Source organism: Hippopotamus amphibius, chromosome 4 (genome assembly GCF_030028045.1).
Source record: "Hippopotamus amphibius kiboko isolate mHipAmp2 chromosome 4, mHipAmp2.hap2, whole genome shotgun sequence".
In the NCBI taxonomy this organism is placed as follows: domain Eukaryota; kingdom Metazoa; phylum Chordata; class Mammalia; order Artiodactyla; family Hippopotamidae; genus Hippopotamus; species Hippopotamus amphibius.
Genome location: NC_080189.1, coordinates 65,191,352 through 65,208,282, shown reverse-complemented (window position 1 = coordinate 65,208,282; position 16,931 = coordinate 65,191,352). Strand labels below are relative to the sequence as shown.

The 16,931-nt window shown below is 37.7% G+C and overlaps 1 long non-coding RNA gene and 1 pseudogene across 1 annotated transcript in view; one reads left to right on the top strand and one right to left on the bottom strand.

Annotated features, from left to right (window-relative positions):
- Positions 1-557: 557 nt before the first annotated feature.
- LOC130851623 (zinc transporter 6-like) lies at positions 558-1,986 on the top strand (annotated as a pseudogene).
- A 645-nt stretch (positions 1,987-2,631) lies between these two features.
- Positions 2,632-16,931, bottom strand: part of LOC130851625 (uncharacterized) — a 64,519-nt gene continuing 50,219 nt past the window's right edge. The window contains exons 2-3 of the long non-coding RNA XR_009053234.1: positions 5,995-6,102; positions 2,632-2,689 (exon numbers count right to left, since the gene is read on the bottom strand). This is a non-coding gene — a long non-coding RNA (uncharacterized LOC130851625). The remainder of the gene's footprint in view (positions 2,690-5,994; positions 6,103-16,931) is intronic.

Below are 16,931 nucleotides of genomic sequence, written 5' to 3'. Positions count from 1 at the left end.
TGATCTATCCAAGATAAGTCCCCAAACTCCAAATAATAAACTGCCCAAGTGTTTTTCATACTCAGTCATCTCTGGTACTCCTTTTGTGTGTGTGTGTGTGTGTGTGTTTTTAAATTTTATTTGTTTATTTATTATTTTTTGGGGGGTACACCAAGTTCAATCAACTGTTTTTATACACATACCCCCATATTCCCTCCCTTCCTCTGGTACTCCTTTGAAGTGTACTTCAATCTGTAGATTCCCTCTCCCTGTAACAGAGGGTGGGCCCTTGGAAAGGAGGGATACTAGTAATAGTGAGTTAGGATAGATAGGCTCCACATTTTCTTAGTGAAAAAGAGAAGTTCAACCAAACCTAAATTAGCCTCAGTTGGGTAAAGTATTATTAATATGAACATAATTTAGTAAATGTATTGCCTTTGAGGATGGATAGAAGTATATTCACGTTCATGAACTTGGGCTGACAGAGTCACTTCCAACAAATTGACTTCTAAGAAAATTTATTCCTGGGTTTAAAAATACACCTGGGTCGAGAGCGTCTTCCAGCGTGAGCTCTGCTGCTCCTTATCATGGGGACAATTCGTCTCTTTAGAAAACCACAAAGATCTTTTTTTGGCAAGTTATTGCAGGAATTTAGACTTGTAGCAGCTGATCGAAGGTTCTGGAAGATACTGCTCTTTGGTGCAATAAACTTAACATGTACTGGCTTCCTGCTAATGTGGTGCAGTTCCACTAATAGTATAGCTTTAACTGCCTATACTTACCTGACCATTTTTGATCTTTTTAGTTTAACGACATGTTTAATAAGTTACTGGGTAATGATGAGGAAACCTAGCCCTGCCTATTCATTTGGTTAGAGAAAGTACAAAGGATTTTTATGTATATCTTCTAGATGTTAAAATTTGAAATATTAGAAGTCCTGGCTGTATTTGCCTCCAAAGTCTTGGCACAACTTGGAATTCTCTTTATATTAAAAGAAAGTGCAGAACGCTTTTTGGAGCAGCCTGAGATACACACGGGAAGATTATTAGTTGGTACTTTTGTGGCTCTTTCTTTCAACCTGTTCACGATGCTTTCTATTTGGAATAAATCTCTTGCTTATGTTTCTAAAGCTGCTAGTACAAGTTGGCTTCAAGAGCATGTTGCAGATCTTAGCCGAAGCTTGTGTGGAATTATTCCAGGACTTAGCAGTATCTTCCTTCCCCAAATGAATCCATTTGTTTTGATTGATCTTGGTGGAGCATTTGCTCTTTGTATTACTTATATGCTAATTGAAATTAATAATTATTTTGCTGTAGACACTGCGTCAGCCATAGCCATTGCTCTGATGACATTTGGCACCGTGTATCCCATGATTGTGGGAAAGTATTACTCCAGACTATACCACCCCATGTTATTGGTCAGCTGGGCAAACTTATCAGAGAGGTATCTACCTTGGATGGAGCTTTGGAAGTCTGAAATGAGCATTTTTGGATCCTAGGTTTTGGCTCATTGGCTGGATCAGTTCATGTGAGATTTCGACGAGATGCAAATGAACAAATGGTTCTTGCTCATGTGACCAACAGGCTGTACACACTAGCATCTACTCTGACTGTTCAGATTTTCAAGGATGATTGGATCAGGGCTGCCTTACTGTCTGGGCCTGTTGCAGCCAATGTCCTAAACTTTTCAGATCATCACATAATCCCACTGCCTCCTTTAAAGAGTGACGATTCAAACCCTGTCACGTTGACTCCAGCTAAACCTAGCAGCCCACCTCCAGAATTTTCATTTAACACCCCTGGAAAACATGTGAGCCCAGTTATTCTTCTAAATACACAAAGACCTTATGGTTTGGGTCTTAATCATGGACACACACCTTATAGCAGCATGCTTAATCAAGGACTTGGAGTTCCAGGAATTGGAGCAACCCAAGGATTCAGGACTGGTTTTACAAATATACCAAGTAAATATGGAACTAACAATAGAATTGGACAACCAAGACCATGATGTACTGTAATGTAATTTATTTTTATGAGGAATATTGACTCCTTGACTTTCAGTTTATTTAGTAATCCAACTTTGCATCGACTGTTCAATCATTTGCTGTAAATGTTAGAAAATAGTAGGTTTGTTTACATTTCATGAAACCGATGAAACTATATTTTTGTAAAATGTATTTGAGACAGTGAGAACCTTCTAAATGTCATAGGCTTTAAATAGCCTTCCTTTAGAAAGCGTGCTTCTCTAAATTTGAATTTTGCTATCTTTGGTTTTGTAGTTGACTGCAGTGTGATATAACATTACCTTTAAAAGAGAACCACTTGATGGAGTGGATCTGTCACATTATTAAAAATATAATACTTTCTTCAGTGAAATTTATAAACATGCTCCTTGAGTACACATTTTAGGAAAGGGAGAAAATGTCCATTTTAAAAGTAAAAGTCTCTTTTATAGATTTTCCAAACATAATTGCTACATTTTTCTTTGAGGTCCTCCTGAATTATATCTTGCAAAGTAAAAGCAAACATTTTTATCAGAAATTTTAAAACATATTTTACTATCTGGCACAATTTAAAATTTTTAATTATCAGTTTTTTAATAGTTTTTCTCATTAAAAATTTTCAATACATTTGTAAAAAAAAAAAAAATACACCTGGGTCAAGAACTTTGGTTCTAGCCAAAATGAAGAATTTTGGATTTTCTCTCCTGCCTGAAAAAACAAAATATATACAAAATACATAAGAATTTTCAAGATACTGGACATCAGGCAATGGAAGACAATGATCCTTGAGAGATGAAAAATGAATGAGGCAAGCCCTATGATTGCCCCAACCGAGTACTTTGATGGAGTTTCCAGACCAGAGTTCAGAGGAAAGAATCAATAAACTGAACAAGTTCAAAGACTTAGAATTCCTTGAAAGGCATAAACTACCAAAGCTCACTCAAGAAGAAGTAAATAACCTGGATAGCCCTATATCCAGGTTATTTACTTCCAGGTATTAAAGAAAATAAGTTTTTAGGTAGAAACCCTCCGACAAAGGAAACTCTAAGCCCTGGTGGCTTCAATGGTGAATTCTACCAAATATCTAGAGAACAATAGTATCAGTTCCTCAGAAACACTTCAAGAAAATTGAAAAGGAGAGAACACTTCCCAATTCATTCTAAAAGAAAGAGCATTACCATAATACTAAAACCAAAGATACTACAAGAAAAGAAGACCACAGATAAGTATCCCTCATTCACCTATACATGCAAAAAATCGAAACAAAATTTTAGCAAACCAGATCCGACAATATAAAAAATGTATAATACATCATGAATAACAGTTTTATTCCAGGAATGTAAGATTGGTTTATCATTTGAAAATCAATCAATGTAATTCACCATATTAAACAACAAGAGAAGAAAAAACATACGATATGTCAATGGATGCAGGAAGAGCATTGGACAAAATCCAACATCCTTTCCTAATAAAAAGTCTCTCGACAAACTGAGGATAGAAGGAACTTCCTCAACCTGATATAGGGCATTTTTGAAAAACCTGTAAGTAACATTAGACTTTATGGTGAATGTTTTCACCTTAATTTCAGAACAAGACAATGATGTCTGCTCCCACTATTCCTATTCAACATTGCACCAGGGATTTTAGCCAGATCAACAAAGCAAGAACAAAAAATAAGAGAAATCCATATAGGAAAGGAAGAAGTAATACTGTCATTATTCACAGATGATATAATTATCTATGTAGAAAATCCAATGGAATCTGAAAAAAAAAGCTGTGAGTTTATGAATTCTTCATATGAGAACTGTAATGTGACTACTGGATTCTCAAAAGAATTTAAGTATAATGCCTCTAATGTTTGGAATTCAGGAGTGTTTTAAAATGAGTTGAGCTCAGAAAAAAAATCATAATTATTTTAGATAAAAGATGTCAGTATAAAGTTCACTGATTCTAACCACATAATATCTGTAAGTAATCAAACCACTGATGGTATTTATAATGATTTTGTAAAAATAGGATTCTAGCCTTACAAGAATATATATATCATCATTCCTGGCAGGCCAGATACAATCATGAATTTGAGCTCTTAGAGCTGAAAAACAATAGCTCTACATTTAGGGATGGTGGGTAATCCTAGAAAAAACAGCTACCTGTTCTTTGGTCCCTTGCCTCAGAGTAGACAAGGTGACAAGAGCAGATACAAGTAAGGAAACACAGAAGGAAGGGAGAAGGAAAGAAGGAAAAATTAAAGAAATAAAAGGTAGGGAAGGGAAGTGAAAAGTAGAGGACTGAAGTGAGGAAGGAGAGAAAGAAAGAGTTGAGGAAAGAAGGAGATGAATGAGGAGGAGAGGGAGAGGAGAGGAGAAGAGAGGGCATGGATGGGAGGAGAGAAAAGGAAGTTGTGGAACAATAACGCAGCCTGGATTTTTTTGGAAATCTCTGAATAGAAGTTAATTCTCTGTCCTTAGAAAGAAATAGCTCTAGTTTTGTTAAGCAAGAGCAAGAGCATTAATCAATACTTTTAACTGGACTTAGGTGGAAAAAGTCGGCCATGTTGAAAAGAACACAGATAATATTAAAGCTTTGGTCCACAGACTGCATAAAACAGCTAATGTTGATCCTGAGTTGCCAGAAGACTGTTTGGAAATATTCCTATTATGTGGGAAAAGGAAATCAATATATAATAAAAACATTGTGCAAGACCTGGTAAGCATGACTCCATATATACTGTGTAAATTTAGCCCATGTCTAATTTTTGCCATTTATTTAAAAATGTAAGAGAATGGGCTAAAAAATCCAATAACTGATCTTAGCACAAATATGCGATGAGAACCTGTGTTTTGACTGAGAGAGATCTTTGAGTCAAAAGGAGGACTTCAAAAACTGTCCCAAATCTGTTCCGAGACAGAATCGTTTTTTTTTTTTTGTAATGTAATATACAACCTCATCTGAAGAAAAAAAATTGGCATTACTGATATACTGTTTAAGCAATTTCTGATGGACTTAAAATGGATTAAAACCTCTTTGAAGAAACTAGTAACCCAGGTGACTGTCATTAGGCCTTGAACTAAATTCATTTTTTTAATCTTACTTCTCTTTTCCCTATAAATGTCTCTACCAAGAAAGAAATCCTTGAAATGACCTGCCATTTTACAAGTCTGTAAAATCCTTGGCATGTGTACAAAGCTAATTACTCAATGTTACTTAATAGCATTTTGTGCAAAAGAAATAGTAAATGGTAAATTACTAACAGACGTTTAAAGACGACCGTGTTAAAGACAAATTGTATTGCTCTACCTTAAGAAAAAACATACCAAAATTATCACTACATGAGACACTAGTTTGAGGGGAAAATAACTCCAGAACTGTCAGTAACAACGTATCGTGTGACATGACAACCACTTCTGGGGTGACATGGGACATATGCCTAAACTGGGGGAATAAGAACAGTGAATAATTCCTGGAAATTAGGAAAACCGGCTGCTGCCTAAGATTCTGAGCAGGATTCACTATCACAAATGGATTATGGGTGTCAGGGAGGTAGTCACGAGAGAGCATGTCACATAAGCATAGCGATTGCTAGGGAAGAGAGAATTCTTAGTAAAAGAGAATGAAAGAAGTATGACTGCTGCTACTCCCTCTTCTACGGCATAGAGATTACGATTTGCCTGAAAGGGCTGAATGATATGCACAGATATTTATGAAGTATTCAGCAATCCTGGCCCTACTTAGGGGACGTAAAAATCTACTTAGACTGTCAGTAACTAAGATTATCCAAAATTTATTTTCAATGACAACAAAACAAACAAACACTTGATATAAGCACCTAGATTTTTCCTCCTCAGGATTTTTTAAAATCCTAGGCGGTCCAAAAACAGACAACGCATACCACATGAAAAAAGCAGAGAATGTACGTGAAACGATAGAATGGTTAACTTCAAGGTATAAAAAATAAGCCAGGTGCTAGTTAAGAGTACAGACAAGAGATACTGATACAGGTGATGAAATCTTACCTCCACACCAAGAGGGTGGGGGGTCAGGTGTGGCCGTCCCAACACGTGCGCCATGTCTTCATTCTTTCTGTCTCTTGTAAGCCATGGAGGAGAGAGCAGCAGAGAGGTCTTCATAGGCATTTGGGGAGCCAGATGATGAAAGGGAGGGTCAAAAAGTAAGGGAAAAGGTAAATCTGACTATTCCTGCTAATCTACATACCCAATGCATAGCTGTTTGTAACCTCAGCAACAGGGTAAAAAAATTACCTCTTGGTTCTCAGCTCCAAATCACATATCATGTAACCCTTTCAATATGTTACTTGTCCTTAGAATAGTTACACTAAATCAGAAAAGAACCTGACTAGAGAAAAGGGAGGGAACAAAAAACACTGAAATTTAAGTAAGCAGCCGGTATGGATCTTTAGGTCATACTGTAGAGCTGTAACTTTATTCTAAGAGCGCAGGGAAGCCACTGAAGGTTTTGAGATTGCAAATTGGCAAGGTCTATTGTTCTTTAAAGATTTTTTTTTTTTTTTGATGTGGACCATTTTTAAAGTCTTTATTGAATTTGTTACAATATTGCTTCTGTTTTATGTTTTATGTTTTGGTTTTTTGGCCGGGAGGCATGTGGGAACTTAGCTCCCCAACCAGGGATTGCACCCGCACTTCCTGCACTGGAAGGTGAAGTCTTAACCACTGGACTGCCAGGGAAGTCCCTTGTGTTCTTTAAACACTGGTTAGTAAAGCAGGAATTATGGAGAGGCCAACTGGGATACTTTTGCTGCACTCTAGATAAGAAATAGCAGTGGCTTAGAATACAGTGAAGAAGAATAGAAGTAGACAGATTTGAGATATATTACAGAGGAATGAAGAATAATTCATGTGGTTTGCTTATGGGAGATGAAAGAAAGGGGAAAATAAAAATAATTCCCTTATGTTTTATTTGGGTCACTGGGAAAATAATTGATCTGAGATAGATTAAGAGACTAATAGGTTTGGGAGTGAAGTTAAGAGTTCAGATTTAAATATGTAGCGTTTGAAAATCTTATTAGACCTCCAAATAAAGATGTCATTTAAATATTTGTCTATAGGAGATTCTCAGAGCAAATGTCAGGTTGAGATAAATACATCTGATAATCATAAGCATATAAGTTGTATTTTAAAAATAGGTCTAGATGTCTAGATGAACTTCACCGTGGGGAGAGTGGAATAGGCAGAAGATATATCAAGAATAAGCTCTGAAGCAATGCAACCAATAGTACTCCACTGAATTTGGGGAAATGGAGGTCATTGGTGACCGACAAGAACAGTTTAATTGAAGCAATGAAGTAGGATTAAGAATAAGTAGGAAATGTGAAAAGGAAGATAAGCTGTTGGAATGGTAGCCAGACTGGATGATGGGTCAAGACAAAGTTTTTTGCTGTTGTTTTTTGGTAGAAGGAAGGCTCTATGGTATGTACGCATACTCATAGAAATGGCCCAGTCAATAATGAGAAATTGATGACACAGATCAACACTAGAGAGTCTAAGTAGGGTGGGAGAAAGCAATTCTGTGCTTAGGTAGGACAGGTGTCTGCAAAAAAGAGGACACATATGAAAACCCTATGCGAGGAAAGAATGAGATCCAGATTTTGAAAATAATTAGGGACCACAGAATGAAAACACTTTCACTGAAAATAACTCCCAGAGTCAGTGAATTGAAGCAGCAATGGGAAATGGCTACGGGGCAGTGTGCAGAAGATTAATTAGAGAACTGCCGTCAGAGCAGTTGGCCCAGTTGATCCCAACCCAGCCTATACCAAGGAACACACATCTGCAGCCTTTCCAGTGGTATGCTAGTGAACTGGCTCTCCAGAAAAATTAGGAAGGATGGGAGGGAGGGAAGGAGGCAGGGAGGGAAGGAGGAAGGGAGGAAGAGAGAAAAAGCAAAATGGCAGATTAGGAAGCACCAGGAATCCATCTCCTCACCAAGAAAATAATTGTGCTGGCAGAATCTGTCTGATATAACTATTTTAGAACTCTGGAGTCTCTTGAAGGCCTGGACATTTCATGGGAAGGCTTGGACAGTAAATTGCAGTTAATTTTGGTCAGTTTCAGCTCTTAGTACAGTAGAAGTTACCCATCTCCCAAAACCAACCCCATGGCAGGCAGCTGTGTACATGTTCCTGGAGCAACCTGCACAAAACTTAGAGGAGACAGGGTGGGCAAAAAGGACCCTGTCCTCCAAATATACGAGGTCTGTGTTCTGACTGCTGATTGCTGCTTCTAATCACAGAAGTGCAGACATAGAGTTGGGTGGCCGCTGTTGCATCTCCCTCTATTGTGGCAAGCCCCAGGCTCCAGGGCTGAAGTGGAACTTAAAGGGTTAGCTCTCTTTCTCCCCACTTGATTTTTCTCTTTCTCCTGTTTTGGAAGCTAGAAATTAAAGATTAGGACATCCTAAAGCAACTGCATATATAGGGAAAATTAGAAAATGACCATACATGCCCAGGAAAAGGAACAGACTCAGAAAATATCTGAGAGAAACTTAAGTATACACCTCAGGCTGATCCTTTTCTTATCAAGTTTCATCTCTCTGATGGAAATAAATCATTTCTTTATGTGTTCGTAGACTCACTCTGTTTACAAAAAGATAAAAAATCTTTTAAAAAGTAAGGCTATAGCTGCTATTCAGCATAATACAAAAGATGAGGTAGATCTTAAGTTACCAATAAAATTAAGATTGCAACTGTTAAGAGGTTGATTGTACAGCATGGAGCAAAGGATGATTTTGAAATGAAAAGCAAAAATCATTGGGTTTTTATTAAGTATGTAAAATGCCTCATTGAAATGCCCTATTCTTAAATTATTCACACTGAATAAATATAATGTAGAAACCAAATTCCACAAACAGCAAATAGTAACAAAAGAATTGAAACTATTTTTTTTCATCATATAAATCTACAATTTCCAGATACAACAGATTCGAAAAGTATTGGGCGAGCTGAATAGAGTTCTGAGAATGCTATGCGCATTTGTGGAACAATCAAAACACTTCCAACAGAGAAGAGGAAAGAAAAGCAGATTCTACTGAAAAACATTTTCATGACACAGAACCACTGAATTAAGTGACTTTCAAATAGATGTGAGAACCGTACAGTAATTTCAAGTCACATTCAATATGAAGCAAAGATTTACATGAAAGAACTACCTTTAGATGTATGAGCATTCAGAGGAGAGAAATGTGCTCAGTGAAGTAGAGAACCCACGATGCTTTGCAATAGCCTGTCCATTGGTCAAGCATGATGACTTCAAAAGGGGCTGCAGAAAGAAATGAAACCTTGGAATAAATACTGATCAAGTAATGAAAGAGCAGAGTAAAGGTGAACTCCCACACCTGTATACCCGAGTCCAGATATTACTTCTGTGTGGGTGATCCAGACATGATGAAGTCACAGTATATCAAAACTTCAGATAACCTCGACTGCTTCTAAATTTTCTTTCTCCAAATGTTGTTTGATGATAGCCCACTTACCCAGTTACACAACCACATACCTCAGGGTCATCTTTGAATCCTTGCTCACTCCAATTTCTCCCCATCTTTTCCCAGTTCTATTGATTTCATTGCTAGTGTCTAGACACTCCTTTCATTCTGTTTGTTAATGACTGAGTCAGAGCCTCATCAATCTCTTGCCTAGGTCAATGTAACAATATCTTAATTGCTCTCCAATGTCCCCAGTGTTTCTCCTTTCAATCAATTCTCCACATTGCTGCCAAAGTAATCATTCTGAAATGCAAATCTGATCATATCACTTCCTTGAAAAATATCTTCCAAAAGTTCCTTGGTACCAACTGGGATAAAATCCAAACTCCTCAGCATGACATAAAAAGCCTCTGATAGGGACTGACCTCCTCCCTACCCATTCTTTCCCTCATATCCCCAGCTCCAAACCCAACTCAATAATTATGTTCTGTGAATATGCATTCATGATACCCTTATCTGAATCAGGCTCCCTAACCACAGCACCTTGCCATTTCCTTTGTCTTAGAACTTATCTTAGTTTTTTATAATTGACTGACCATGTCTCTTTATCTATACTATTCTGCAAGGACATTAAGGAAAAAAGCCATTGTTCTTCATTTTTGTATCCCCAGCATGGAACATAAATACATAATAAGCAATAAAGTGTTTGAGGAAGAAAGAAAATAGAGAAGAAAAAAAAAAAAGAGGGGATCAAGTAGACAACTCTAGGAACTTTTTAGCTCTAAAATTCTGTCTCCATGATTCCATTTATTTTGGCCAGACTCTTATGCCATACACTTATAATCTATAGGCAGTGAGGGGTAACTATCGAAACCAATAAGGTATTCTCTGCTCTTCAGTCCCAAGAGAAAATGTTCCCTTAAACTCACCACATAAAGGCATCAAGGAAGCTTTCAGGTGAGAGAAACTTGTAGTAGTATAAATTCATAGGAATACCAAGAAAAATAGATCCCCATGTGGTATACCAGAGAGCTGGTTTTTACCTCCAAAGCAACAATGCTCAGAATATACAAACAGCTCATGCAACAATATTAAAAAAAACTAACAACCCAATCAAAATATGGGCAGAAGATCTAAATAGACATTTCACCAAAGAAGACAAACAGATGGCCAAAAAGCACATGAAAATATACTCAACATCATTAATTACTAGAGAAGTGCAAATCAAAACTGCAGTGAGGTATCACCTCTCACTCTCAGAGTGTCCATCATTAAAAAATCTACAAACAACAAATGCTGGAGAGGGTGTGGAGAAAAGGGAACCCTCCTACACTCTCGGTGGGAATGTAACAAGGTACAATCACTATGGAGAAGATTATGGAGGTTCCTTAAAAAACTAAAAATAGAAAAAATAGACCATATGATCCAGCAATCCCATTCCGGGGCATATATCCAGAGAAAACCAAAATTCAAAAAGATATTGGGTTGGCCAAAAAGTTCGTTCAGGTTTTTCCATCACATCTTACCATTCTATCCCTCGTATCCCTTGCTCATTTTTGTTTTAATTTAATTTGTATTTTATATTGGAGTATAAATACAAGTATGAAGTTATGTTTTCCATAACATCTTATGGAAAAACCCAAATGAACTTTTTGGTTAACGCACCCCAATGTTCATTGCAGCACTGTTTACAATAGCTAAGACATAGAAGCAACCTAAATGTCCATTGACAGATGAATGAATAAAGAAGATGTGGTACATATATACGATGGAATATTACTCAGCCATGAAAAAAAATGAAATAATGCCATTTGTAGCAACATGAATGGACCTAGAGATTATCATACTAAGTGAATTAAGTCAGAAAGACAAATATCATATGATATCACTTATATGTGGAATCTAAAAAAAAATGATACAAATAAACTTATTTGTAAAACAGAAACAGACTCACAGACATAGAAAACAAACTTATGGTTACCAAAGGCGAAAGGTGTGGGGGCGGATGGGTAAATTAGGGTTTGGGATTAACATATACACACTACTATATATAAAATAGATAAACAACAAGGACCTACTGTATAGCACAGGGAAATCTACTCAATATTCCATAATACCCTATTTGAGAAAAGAATCTGAAAAGGGAGACTTCCCTGGCAGTCCAGTGGTTAAGGATCTACACTTTCCCTGCAGGGGGCGCAGGTTCGACCCCTGGTCAGGGAACTAAGATCCTGCATGCCATGTGCATGGTGCAGCCAAAAAAATTAAAAAAAAAAAAAAAGAATCAGAAAAGGAAAGGATAAATGTATATGTATAACTGTATCACTTTGCCGTACACCTGAAACTAACACAACATTGTAAATCAACTATACTCCAATATAAAATAAAAATTAAATTAAAACAAAAACAGTGCTCAGAGATGCATGGGTATTTTCCCATCCTGCAGAGACATCAAAGCCAAATGCCAGGGAGGTGAAGCCTTTTCACACACTAGAGGGCAGTCTTGGAGCAGCAGTAAGTGTTTCCATGCATGTGAAGTTTTTTGTATGGGTTTTTCTTCCCTTCTTATCAGGTTAAAATGTATTTCTCCATTTTCCTAGACTCCAGGAGTCAGACTTGGTTGTGCCATTCTCTGTGGCATACCCATAACTCTTCTACAGAATTTATCACACTGTTGTTATTGTTATTAGATAAGTGGTGAGAAACAATTTTCCATAGGGCTCTTGCATTTCTGCCCATTTGAGCAATGATGTTGACAGCTTTTGCTTCCAACTATCTTTCCAAGGATATTTGTATGGCAAACTGCCATTGAAGACAGAGATACTGTCTCCCTTCATGGGGGGAGAAAGCAGGTTTTTTTTCCTAACCTCTGTTAATACTGAAGAAAAGGTGAAGGTTAGGCAAGTTCAAGAGCAGCATCCTTTATAACATGGGGAGCACCCTAAGCTTAAGGTTGCTCAACTTTGATACCAACTTACTATATGCACATCTACCTGGGCCACTTTATATCACCACTATGGAATTTGGTGGGGGTGGGCAGGAAATCCATGAGCATGAAGTTCATGCTGCCTGCTATGCCGTGAGTAATAAAGTCCTTTTCTTTGAGCCAGGAATCTCATGTCTTATGCCAGCATCAATGAAACTGCAGCAGGCTCACTTCGTAAGCATTTAAGTAAAGTGAAATCTCACACCATTTTTGAGTTCTGGATAAAGTGCAGTGTCTGTGTGTGTGTGTGTGGGCACGCGCGCACGTGTGTGTGTTTATGCTATTCGGTTTCTTCTGACCATGAATTCCTTAAGAGTAAGGATTGTATTTAATTTACACAGGTATTTTCAAGTCATAACCTAATTAAAATTAAAATAGATGTTAGCTGAATAAAAATATGAGAACATGGGTAATTAGAAAAAGGAAAAGGGAAAAACCTACCATGTAATTTACAGATCTTTTCATCACTTAAATTCATGCTGCTTTTCATTAAGATGAGCTAATGCTATTATTCCAAGTTAGAAAAAAATGAGACTGTTGTTTGTACATATTCTTCATGTTCCAATTACAACCCCCACCCTCATACTGTCATTCCATCCTCATATCATAAGTATTTGGCATATCTCAAAATTAATACATTAATTCTAAGAATCCAAAACATTTTATCACAAACAATATAAAAATTTATAAGAAGTTTTGCTTGAGTAAAAAATCTGTGCTTAGCTGTAATCAATGATAGAAATGAGATGTCATTCTTTCCTCAATGGCTTGTCTAGAGAGGAAATGAGGAAAAAACCCTCCCTCAACCCATATATTTGATGCCACAAGTTTATGTAGAGGAATAGGAGTCTCATGGAAGATGAAAAACTTGGACCATGATTCTTCTTTTCCCACTCACCAACCCACCATCAACATTAAAGTTCAAAATATAAAATCATGTCTTTTTCAATAAAGAACAATGAGGGCTTCTGATTGAAAATATAACACAAGGAAGAAGGGATTTGGACCTGTATTACAGATGGAAATTTTGCTTCTGGATTTCATTTTTGGTTGACTTTGGAACCCATTCCCATTCAGCCATTCTTGCACTGTGGGTGTGTCCGGTGAAATGACTCTGTGTATGAGCAGTCAAAGAGTTGAAGCATCATAACTAATAAAAATTGGAACCCAAGTAAGTTAGTTGTGGGTGTCTTCCTTTGGAATGTGATACAAAGGGAAGTAATGTCCTCCTCCTCATTGAGGGAAACCTCAAGGCTGAACAAAGCATCCAAAGAAGTGAAAGATTCAGTGACAGCAATGGGATCAGCAAGTGAGGCATTAGAACCAGGAGGAACAGAAAATTTAACTAAACCATATCTCTGTGAATCTCCTGGGGCCCTTGAGGTTGTTCTCATGGACTTAAGGAGATGGGGCTCCGTTAAACCTGGAGGCACCTGATAGATTGGATGTACCTGAACAGGTAAAGTTATCTGGATGTCAGTCTCAGTGGGGTCCAAACAAAAGATCTGAATTTCTATTTATTCTAAGATAACTGATTCATGGTCATGAGTAAGCATCCCCGGGGAGTCTTAGAAAAATTTGGGGAGGGGAACCTTGCTAGTAAACTGGGAGAGATTTTAAAGCCATTGAAATGTGGTCGTAAATACAAATGCAATTTCATTTTATCCACAAGCTTGTGAAGCACAGGAGACATTTGGTAACAAAAATATCAAAGTACAAAAGATAAATTTCAAAGGAAAAGTTTACAGCTTGTCCTCTGCAGGACAGACTATCTATGCTGCTCTTTCATCACAGTTAGTTAAATGAGGCCTCTGGCAGTGCAATGACTCAGAGATAACAAAATAAAGTCATAACATCAATATCCTCAAATGTTTGGGGATATATTTGAGAACATAAATATTAAATGTTGAAAAAGGGATTCAACCTGCCCTTCAAGTCCAGCCAGCTGGCTTTCCTCCATCATGCAGTGTCCTCTAAGATTATCCAAGTGAAAAAACAAAACTCTCAAGGAGCAATGGACTATAGTACTTTGTAAAGAGGTAGTGAACTAGTGGTTTAGTTGTTATTTATTTCATTTTTATGAATAAAAAATTTAATCGTTCTGACTCCACAGAAACAGATACCTCATTTGGGGGCTGCCGTTTCAGTATAAGGGGCTGTGAGCACTCCTAACCAAATAAAGCCTTCCAGTATCTATCCAATGTTGCCACTGAGAGATATATTTCAGCAACTCATTTCTTTGAAAGAAGACCTTGTTAACATTCAAGGTCTATTGGTTAATAATGCATTAAGTTTGTTGATTACTCCTTCCAATGTGGCAGCTAAGGCGAGCCATTGGGAATAATAAAAAATGTGAGGAGTAAGTTAAGAACATGACATATAGATTTCATGGTTACCCAAGATTTCCATAAAAGATGGGAAGAAAGCGGGGTGGGGGGGAAACAGTAAAGCAGGAGGTGAGACAGCTCGAGAGGCGAACTTCCCAGATTTGACCTGTGACCTGACAATAAGAGCCATGGTAAAAATCTAAATTCCTTTCTTAAGTTTGGAACTTGTCTTTCTTGGAAGTGCACCTCTCAAAATTATGTTAAATGACTACCACTTAGGGGGATCTCTGAACCCTGTTTGGCTGTGCGCTATTTAATAGAAGCACAATGTCATCTCACCTTAATACACTAAAATGAAAATCCCACCAAGAAGTAAAAGGTTGATAGATAGAGGTAAATATTCCCCTAGCATGTATGATTAACACCTCTGACGATTTTTCTTGAGCTCGAAGAGCTATTATTAGAAAATTGTAGCTCTGTGTCGTTAAGTGTGGCAGATGGCATATAGGAATGAGTGGTGTGCAATTTACAGTAAACAAATTCTTTATCCTTGACGGGTCATGGGGAGAACTAAAATGGTCTCCAATTCAATCAGGGAATACACTAAAAAACACTGACATGCAGATTCACTAATTACAGTGAAATGTGTTAAAAAGCTACAATTATCCCAATGGATGGAACCCTTTCCCATGAAGATTAGAAAAAACAACCAGGCGTTAGGGGCTGACAGCAGGATGCCATTTGTAAATGTGCCCCCAGATTGGTTGACACCTGTTCAGAGAAGATATTCAAGTCTTCAGGGCCTTCTACTTGGTCTTCTCTCAAGATAGGTACACTTTTTGATAGTATGTGTGAGTGTGATTTCATCAGCTCTCCTTGTATCAAATATATGAGCAAAAACTGTAGCTGACGTTTCTTTCTATCTTAAAAGGGAGAGGATCATAAGTTAGTGTGTTTCCTATAACACTCCTTAGTTAGTCTTCCCTGGTGGTGCAGTGGCTAAGAATCCGCCTGCCAATGCAGGGGACACGGGTTCAATCCCTGGTCTGGGAAGATCCCACATGCTGTGGAGCAACCAAGCCCGTGTGCCACAACTACTGAGCCTCAGCTCTAGAGCCTGTGGGCCACAACTACTGAGTCCACGTGCCCCAACTACTGAAGCCCGCGCACCTAGAGCCCATGCTCCACAAGGAGAGAAGCTACCGCAATGAGAAGAGAAGCCCCTGCACCACAACAAAGAGTAGCCCCCTCACTCCGCAACTAGAGAAAGCCTGAGTGCAGCAACAAAGATGCAACGCAGCTAATTAATTAATTAATTAAAAAAATACTCAGTTATCATTAAAATAATGCCTCAAATATTCCAGAGTTTGACTTCTACCTCTACAAAAAGAGGAAAGAAAGCATAACACAAATATTATGAAATGTGTTTCTTAGTAATAGTTGTTTGATCATATTGAACTGCAGCCATGAAAATTTATCAGACTGAGAAATACAGGTACAGAATGTGCAATCACATAATCTTTAGGACCCACCCATGTGATATAGACTGTTTCATACATCATAGTACTCCGCAGGGTTTACTGGTGGCTTGGAGCATATGAGCCTCACAGCGGTGCAATGGGGTGCTCTTAAATGACTCCATATGGGACTTCGATCCAAAAGGATGAGATCACTGCACTGGAGGAGGACTTGATTTGGATAATCCCTCAAATTCAATGATAGATACTGGGATGCATAAAAGAACACCCAGGATTTGAGGAGACTGCCTTATTAAACATCCTTCAGATATCTGGAGGCCTGGGAAATTTTGCTGGATTTGTACCATTTTTTTTGTGTAGGTGTGTTATTATCTGCAATATAACCGTTACCCAAGGAAGTTCAGGCTAGAATTTCAATCTTTCAACTGCTGTCCCTTGTGCCAGTTGTACGGTAAATGACCTAAGCATCCTTGGTATGCCAGGCAAATTCTGAAGCAAAAGGCTACAGACACTGCCCTGGGATCGTGGCACCCTCATTTTTATGAGAGATTGATTCCTCATTCTAACTGGGAAAATGTAACAATGTGTAATCCAAAAAAACTTATCTATAAGGTGTTAACTGGGAGTTGTTTGAACCCACTTACTGTTTATCATGTCACTGGCCACAGATTTTTTTCCTGAAAGGAATACATGACTTTATGTTG